A 9,805-nucleotide genomic window follows, 5' to 3' on the forward strand; every position below is an offset into this window, starting at 1 on the left:
TATATATATATATATATATATATATATACATATGTATATATCATTAGAAAGGTATCGACGATGCGGTCATTATAAGACTAATGTTGAGTTCTTTCGACATTAGTTTAGTACAAATATCATTAAATCCATTTAAAATAGTATTATAGAGGAGTATTTAGTTGTTTATATAACTAAAAGGTCATTAAGTAATTATGGAGGGTAGTTTTTGAAAATTCAATTAGTATAAATAAGAGTCTTGGGCTCTCATATTTCTTGCACCATTCTCTTGATTCAAGAGTTTTTCTCTCCTTATCCCCCGAGCATTTCGGTCTCTCGTGATTCGACTTCTCTTTCTGTAGTTTAGTATAGTAAGGTGAGCGCTGAAGCGCTGCACGAATCTTTCTTAGAAAGATTCAACGACGAAGTTCTGCCCCTGCAGAGCCCGACTCCTAGCTAAAATCCCCTTATAAGTAAGTTATGCTTACCTTATTTTAATATAGCTTATATTTAAAATTAGTATTGTTATTATGAACTTATAATAAATATTTGAGCTATTATTATAACTTATATAAGTGTCGTTATAATATTTTTTAACTACTCGCGGTACGGAGAATCTGGTTTAAAGGGTCGCATAGGGTTGTTGGATTTCAGAAGTGCTATATGCCAAAATGGTCATGCCCTCCGGTGTTTTATGTCTGGCCCCTGTCTGTACATAGTGGTTGGAAAATATTGTTTAACGCTTATATAATAATAATAATAATACTAAGACTAATAGTTGGTCACGGTAAATATTAGACTAAAATTTAGCGATACTAATGCTAGGTTTCGTCGAAGGAAAATAGAATCGTTAGAAGCAAGCGCTGCTCGATTTTGGAATCATCACTTTAACAAGTGAATGCAAAAGTTACTTTCAGCTTACACATAGATATGAAGTATTTTATATAAATTACGTGCTATGTGTGCATATTATCTGAATACTTGCCATCTATGCTGGATGAACGTTTTATACATGTTTTCAATGATTTAAACTGTATATGTATTTTATATCTACTAAATGTGTTGGGTAAAACATGGGTAGATGTAATAGTTGCTGTGTGACAAGATAAAACAATGAGAGGCCTCGTTATAGATGTTATTGATGATCCAGTCATCTAGCAGAGTATAGATGACGACCACGGACTATTCTAGACAGTCCAGTGGAACACTAGCAGGCTCGCAACCTGTAGGTGTTTATTCAAACTGTGTGTTTATTTGAACTGTGTGCTCACCAGATGTACTCCATCCCCCACATGGTTGCCTTAAGGACATTTATTGCTGAGGAATCCCCTTAGCAGTAGTGTCCGTCCCGATGATAATCCTTAGGATAGGTCCCTTATGATAGATGCTTAGGGACGTAATGTGAGGATAACGGGAACGGGTAATCTGGTTTGTTTAATTTTATGAAGTTAATAAACTTATTTATTGTGGGTTGAAAACCCTATGTGCTCACCAGGCTCCCAAGCCTGACCCACTCAGTTTTATGTATTACAGGTAGTGGCGCTTGAGCATAGTTATGATGTTTGGACGAAGAATTACGGATATAGGCCTGTAGATATGAAATAATGTAGTAAGGCTTATATTGTACTGTTTATGCTTTTGATCTGTATGAACATGACATCCCAAGTCTTTTAATGAAATACATTTCTATGGAAATGCTTTTGATAAATCTTTATCATATTTTGTTTTGGGACAAATTCCGCAAAACTTTTATTTAAAATGTTACTCTGATTTTTAAACAAAGCATAAACAAACCGGTCTTTTCTAGCCGTGATTTTGGGGATGCCACAGTTAAAGTGGGTTTGATCTGATCCCATATCGGCTTGGAAGGAGAACGATACATTTACTTATAAAGGGGTGTGGATACCTTCCTTGTCACAACGCGTTTTAAAGCCGTGAGGGCAGCAGATCCCATAAGAACTCTGCAGTTAAGCGTGCTGGGCGGGAGTAGTACCGGGATGGGTGACCCCCTGGGAAGTCCTCGTGCCGAGTGGCCCAAAGCGGACAATATTGTGATACGTGCCAGAGGGGGATGTTACAGCTGCTGACCCTAAATAGGAGGGTATGGGTTCCTTACTGGGGTGGAGTACGACATATTCTGATGGATGAGGCCCACAAGTCCAGATTCTCCATCCATCCCAGGGTCACAAAGATGTATAGAGATCTTCGCCCTGATTACTGGTAGCCCTACATGAAGCAGGATGTAGCTTGGTACATTGAGAGATGCCTGACCTGTAGCTAAGAAGCTGGCCGACATCTACATCAGAGAGGTAGTAGCTCGACACAGAGTGCCAGTTTCTGTGATTTCAGATAGAGATGTACGATTCACTTCCAGATTCTGGAAGAAGTTTCATGACGATTTGGGTACTCGTCTATACTTTAGCACGACTTTTTAGTGACATTTTTCTATTATGCCACTATAGCACTTGTACGATTTAGTGATACTATTTTTATGTCATTACATATATGCTAAAATAAATATTCTTTTCATGCTTCTATACCACTCTTTACGTCCGGTATTTTTTAATTTTAAATGGAAAATAAAATAATAATAACTCACTTAAGATAACAAATAGAGAACACAATATTATTACTTTAATTCAAACTTGTCTAACAACAATATTGTCAATATTTAAAATACAAATGTCTTTAAAAAGTATAATGTTAAGCTTGCACTCGTAACATAATACTATAGAACTAAACATTTGTTGACGAAAAAACATGAAACATGATAAACCTAGAACTTTGTATAATTTTTCATCTTGAGTTTTTCTTCTAGGCAAATAACATGACAAAATATGAATCCACAAATTTGTGACCAAGGAAAATAGCATGAGACTGTATGAATCCACAAACTTGTCCCACTTCCTACAAAAAAAAACAACTTTAGTAAAGGAATAATCAAGGAAAAAGGAAAAGTTTGTAAATACTAGTTTCCTTAATAACCAAACTTGAGATATTTTAAAATTGATTTCAAGTATATAGTAATATGTCTAATCATATCAATGGATTTGAAACCAACCTCCCTAAAGTGTTATACTTTTTGCAAGAATAGCCTAACTCTAAAGTCCCTAAAGGTAACAAGGAACTTTTATTTATAGTTAGGGTATAAACTACTTATATTTGTAAAATAGTAGTCATATTTACCCATACTTTAGGTTATAAATAACCAGTAACAACAACCAAATTTTAGCCGTCAACCATTAATAGAAACATACTTTTGAAATGTCTTCCATCCATAGAAAAAGACTGAAATAACAACATTAACATTTGCAGAGCCGGAGCAAATACCATTATTTAAGCCTTATACTTTGGAATTCGAATTAAAATATTAACAATACCAGTTGATGTTAGTTGGATTTTATTTTAAACCTTGAACTACTAAAGTTGTTTCTCAACGTGTAATTGAAATTTTTAGATAATTAGCTTAATTATTTTTATTTTAAAGATATGTTAATATTGCTGTCACGAATTAGTTACGTATGCTATATAATAAAATTAATCAATCAAAAACTACTAATGTTAATAAATTAAAACTACTCTAATAGTTATCAAACATAACAAACTTTGTAAGATATACTGGGCTTAGGAATTTGTATTATAAAAAACTAGTCAAATTATTCTTATTTTTATGTATTATAAAAAGATGTACTAAATGTTACTATATAAACATTGAGAAACATTTTTAATTTTCTTAAAATGAGTAACATTGAGTCTGATGAAATTAATAAGAAACATTAAAAAATTAAGTTAATTTACTATTTCTAAAGCAAATTTAAGTTTACCTTTTTCTCTACAAGGGCGTATCCAAAATAAGGGATGACTGTTGTGATGTTCTTTCATGATCCTCTTCGACATAAACCAAATTATTCAAGAGAATTTCATTGCAGAAGGGCGGTTAGGTTGCACCAGATACAAATTAAGATCATTTTTTATAATTTTCATGTGCCTAGATAAGAAAAAGATGTGGGAAGTACAAATTATGTCATACATTTATGATGAATGGAAGCAAACAAAGATGTTGCAGAAACCAAAACCCCAATCTACATGTAACTGGAAACTCTAGATAATGAAAATATACATGTAACCAAGGTTGTAGAACTCGTTGCTCGGTACCTGCTCGGCCGACTACCGAGTAGCGAGTACTCAGGAGTACTCGGGGAGTACTCGGATTTGGTAATTCATGTAGTAATATTTTTAGGGAAATTATATACGTCAAAATCATAAGTTAAAATCACACGTTGATTGAAATATATAACAAAATCAGATACATGTGAATACACAAAAACTAAAAAAAAAACAAATAATGGTCTCACTTCGTGAATAATTACTGAAAATTTAAGATATATATATATATATATATATATATATATATATATATATATATATATATATATATATGTAGTAATAATCACATGTGTGTATGTTAAATAATAAATCATTAAGTATATTATACATATTAATCACCGAGTTGACCAAGTTTTACAACATTGCTCAGTTCAGTAAGGGGCCGATCGGGGAGTACTCGGGATTCTGTAACTCGCATCGGCAAGGGGCCGAGTAGCGACTACTCGGAGGAGTAATCGGCCAACTAGGCGAGTTTTACAACACTGCATGTAACTCTTAACTAAATAGCTCCTAACATTGAAATATTCTCATATGATACATAAAACTAATAAACAATTATCGGTAAAAAGAATTATCAACCATAAGGTGTAATCTACAAGAGTACTACATGCCCTACATGTAACTCGCAACAAGGACATTCCCCTGAAATATTTCCTGAAGAAAGAAAAAAGAGCCATTGTTATTTAATACCTCTCCAAGCTGAAGAAGAAGCTAACTTGTACTCCGTTGTATCTTTTAAGATTAGTTTTACAAATTATTAAACAAGTTCCTCACGTTGTTTTGTTCAACAATGAGTCATGATTCAAATGCAGAAAAACGAAAAAGGTGATAAGTAGAAACTCCACTCAAAATACGACCTAAATAATTGATGTTACTTCAATAAACCTATATACCATATATATATATATATATATATATATATATATATATATATATATATATATATATATATATATATATATATATATATATATATATATATATATATATATATATATATATAAGAATCCCAAAAACCAAAAACTTCCCATCTTAACTTGTTATGGAGTGAATACCTTTTCATTGTGTATTTCTTCTTTCACCCGATGTGCTTTTGTCTTCTTCCATTTCACGTTATTCCCCCTTCCTCAAAATTGAACCAAACAAAACCATACACTTTGCTCTTGCCATCTTCAAATATTGAAACATTGCATGATAACAATATGCCCAAAGTTAAACCATTCTTGAATATTTATGTAATTATCATTAGGGCACTCCCTGTTATAGTAAAAAATTGAACATCATGAAAAAATGCAATTGGGTGGAGCTGGTGGTTACCTAATGGCAATTAGGTAAAGTTTCCATTGGTCTAACATTTCATTTGGTGTGCAGTATGTGGTATTGGAAAAAAAGATCAAACACCTGGTGTGCAATTCATATCTACACAACTTGGTACAATCACACACAAACACAAACATTCATGGGGTTGTTACAGCTCGGAATCTCGATCTTGTAAGTGGACCTATGTATTGACCACCTCCTACCGTGAACACCAAGAACCTAACCTCCAATATCGGAGGCTAAGCTAAACTTAGAATACGACTGAGAGCTCCTAGATTATTGTTAAATTCATGCATATCTATATTAATAAGAAAAACAACCCTATAAATTGGTAAACATCCTAAATCGACTCCGGCACCAACACTTGATAATAATAACTAACTGAGATAACTCTAATAATTTAAAAGACTCAATACTACTTATCTAATAACATGAATTTCAAAAAAAACCATGGTCCTTATCCCTTGGCTCCGTTTTCTGTACACCTGACCATATTTCAGATCTATAACAGGGGTCAAAGAAGATTATACATATATAGGGGAAAATGGTGATTGCATCAATTGCACGAGAAAAAAGGTAATCACATAAAGATATAGCCTCTATGGACAAAAATAGTTGGTGTTGGCATGATGGCATAGATGATGTTTGGAAATATTTCACAATGCTTCGACACGAGAGAGTGAGAGAGAGAGAGAGAGAGAGAGCCCTGACACGAGAGAGAGATAGAGAGAAAGAGAGAGTAAATGAGATAGAAAGAGGTTACCTTTTTTATGGTGACTAAGGAATAATGGGATGAAGATGGTGACGAAGGAAGAAGAAAATGTTGTGATTAAAGGCGTGACTGGAAAAGAATGGGGGAAACGATGGTGTGGATTTTTGGCTCAGGGGAAATTAGGTCAAAGTTTTAGAGAAAGAGGGAAACTGAAAGTTGAAAACTAAAGCGAATTTTAGTGTGGCGGAAAGCTTTTAATCTTAAGGAATTATGAGAGGGAAATGAAAATAACATAGGAAAAAAAGTGCCACTAACAACATCATATAGTGGTATAAAAGAAATATGCCACTAAATATTTGTGCCACTAAATGTAAGTTTGTTTGTAGTGAATTCTTTAAGAATGTGAGGTGAATTTTTATGACTATATCCATGGGTCAAAGGCACCAATGTCGGCCCATTACTTTCTATGTGGAATGTTATTTGTGTTTGTGATGCTTGCATGAAAGACCAGGATTTGACCACTGGCAATTGTATGAAAGACCATGGGGGTAGCCCATGGCACTTGTATGTAAGACCGGGATTTAGCCCTCGGCATTGCAAGGAAAGACCATGGAGGTAGCCCATAACATTTGTATGTTTTGGTATGTGGTATTTTGGGGAATTCACTAATCTTTGTGCTTATAGTTTCATATTTATGGTTTTAGGTACTTTCGGCTCGAAAGGGAAGGGCCCGACGTGACTACACAACATCCCCCAGAGTTCCTGCATTGGCAGTTAACGAGATAACTCATTTGTTTAAATTATATATTCACTTTGATCGGTTTTGGAACAACTCATTTTTATGATTTATTGTTTAAAAAATGAAAAAAAAATTACCTTGGATTTTTCAGGACATTACATCCCCAAGGTAAACGTACTTCCATATATATACAAATCGGGTAATCTCAAACTCTCTCTATATACTCATCGCACTTACATATACTTGGATTCCCTTTGCTTGAATGGTCTGATCATCATTCGTATCGATACTATCTTGATCGTCGGAGGCCGTTAACGTGACACAAGTCCTGGAATGAGTCTTACAATTTGTGTTCATGTGTGTAGAAGGAAATACATATGGGTTTGCTAGCGGTATCGAAGCACATATCCGAGATCTCGACCCGATTAGCCTTGTGACGATCTTTTGGGTTACATCGCCATACATATAAAAAAGGAACTCGTGAATGCTATGGTTCTCCCACTATCTTATAATCATCCACTATTGCAGTCCTCCTATAGTATTTCGTACGGTTACCATGGTCCTCCCATGGTTGTTCATACAAATTTAATGGTCCTCCCATGATCTTTCATGCAGGTTTCATGGTCCCCGCATGGTCTTTTATACAATTCAATGGTCCTCCCATGGTCTTTCTTGCAAGTTTTACAAAGAAAATCTAGCAGCTTACATAGTATAGTGAGAAGACTCACCTCACACTCGATTAAATGTCTCGTATAATCAACAAACTGGTGCTACAACCCACCTAAAGAAACACCCATAGTTAACCCTTAGTCTACACACTAAAATGAGTAATTTAACCAAAAGTCAACCAAGTCAAAAAGTCATCGGTAAAGACAACCCTCAGCAGACCTCCATGTCATGGCCACCCATTGGCTATGTCGTTGCAGCTTCACAAAAAAAAAATTGTGACCAGACGAGCCACCATGTTGTGACAATTTCATAGAACAACGTAATGCGTTAAGCTCTTAACCTTTAATGCCAAGAGCTCCAAAGCTCAAATCTAAACCTCTTCAAGGTCTTGATGAATAAAGTTTCCAACTTTATCCATTAAGACGCCTTAATAACTCAAGGTCACTAAGCCTATGTTCTTAATGGTTACACTAAATACATGGACACCAAAAAATGTCATGCAAAACCACTTTCCAACTAACACCATGGTCTAGAAGACAAATAATGTACTCAAAGGCTCTAGAGTTCACTCAAACTCCAAGTAAAATAACTTTCGGACCAAAAAGCTCATAAAGTGGTACAGAACAAGATTTAGAGAAGTAATGAACAATATAAAGACTATATACCTCCAAAAGGTTGGACATGTGATAAAGATGTTGGATCTAAGATGGAACCAAGCACACAAGAAACAAGGTGGATTCCTTCTTCCTTCAACCTGGAAACAGGTGCTGCACGTAACATTGATATCGTTTTTGACCAATATCATACCCCAAGAATACACATACAATTGATTTTGGAGATAAATTGTTCCACTATATGTGAAGTCGTAAAACAAAGTAGGTACACCCAAAAAAACTTGAAATAAAGAATAATCAAGAAGTTTTCCATACAATTTTTCATAGGGACACATCATAAAATCATGTGCATTTGGAATGCGATTAATAACATAGGCAACGGTAAGAAGAACTTCTCCTAAAAAAATACTAGGGACCATAGAAGATAGAAGCAAGGACTATGCAATTTCAACAAGGTAACAATGTTTTCTTTTTGCAGTACCATTTTACTAAGGATTATATGTACATGACGATGGATACAAAATTCCATCAGATTCAAGTATCTAAGTAAAATCATTAGAGGTATGTTCCCCTCCAAAATCACATCCAAAGCATTTTATAACAACAAAGTATAGAGTGTTAACTTGGGCTCTGAAATCGATATATATGTTGAACAAATCATACATATGTTTTATAAGATAAACCCACATATAATAAGTGTAATCATCTATAAATGAAAGAAAGTAAGTGGATTCTCCTTTAGAGGAAACCGGTGAGAGATCACACACATTAGAATGCACAGTATCAAAAGGAGTAGAAACTTTTGCTAGTTTACAACCAAAAAAGTCAGAAATATCATGATTATTCAAAAGACATAACATAATAGTGGAGGCTAAAAACTATTAACTTCATACTAGAATATGTCCAAAAAGAGAATGTCAAAAATAAAAATCAGAAGACAAATAATCTAAACGAAAAGATGACAAGTCAACACTAGAGGCAGCAATATCAGATACTTGTAGTTGTTCTAAAACATTAAGCTCCCTAATTCTACGATCGACCCCAATCATCCTCCGTGATTTTTGATCATTTACGCAACATAGTGAAATAGAAAAATAAGACCCAATAAGGATACATATACAACTTACTGACCGAACCAATATTCAAAGCAAGTATGAAAATATAATAGACATCCGTCAAAGATATATAAGGAGTAACAAGAAAAACAACACCCTAAACTGGCATAGATATAACATTAGCAAACATAAAAAAATAGGCAAACCAAGAGATAACTAAAAAACATATGAAAAATATGGTGACATATGATGAGATGCATCAAAATCCATTATCCATAACCATGAATACTACCTAACGTACTGGATAAAGACATACTTGAGTGAGACATAAATGTTAACATGATAGTGATGTGCACAAAAGTACCCACTAATTTTAATATTTATAACCTAACAAACTTTAGACTATGTATGCACTTATAGGCAGTGTACCTAGTCAGATTACAGTATAGCTTAGGTAAGTCGGGTGTCGATCACAAAGAACGGTGGATTAATTTAATATATTTGGTTATAGGTTACAGGTCACACGAAAATAATAAAGAAAATGGTTTAATAA

General features: G+C 34.1%; 1 long non-coding RNA gene across 2 annotated transcripts; it reads right to left on the minus strand.

Annotated features, from left to right (window-relative positions):
* Positions 1 to 2,626: 2,626 nt before the first annotated feature.
* Positions 2,627 to 6,396, minus strand: LOC128133762 (uncharacterized). 2 transcript variants are annotated; one of them, XR_008232065.1, is made up of 4 exons: positions 6,227 to 6,396; positions 5,199 to 5,400; positions 3,801 to 3,964; positions 2,627 to 2,883 (listed from the first exon to the last, which is right to left on the minus strand). It is a non-coding gene; the product is annotated as an uncharacterized LOC128133762 (long non-coding RNA). The 2 variants fall into 2 exon arrangements; XR_008232064.1 differs by lacking the exons at positions 2,627 to 2,883; positions 3,801 to 3,964 and adding an exon at positions 4,454 to 4,797 and having other exon boundaries at positions 6,227 to 6,392.
* Positions 6,397 to 9,805: the final 3,409 nt, after the last annotated feature.

The sequence above is a fragment of the Lactuca sativa genome, chromosome 4 (assembly GCF_002870075.4).
Source record: "Lactuca sativa cultivar Salinas chromosome 4, Lsat_Salinas_v11, whole genome shotgun sequence".
Classification (NCBI taxonomy): domain Eukaryota; kingdom Viridiplantae; phylum Streptophyta; class Magnoliopsida; order Asterales; family Asteraceae; genus Lactuca; species Lactuca sativa.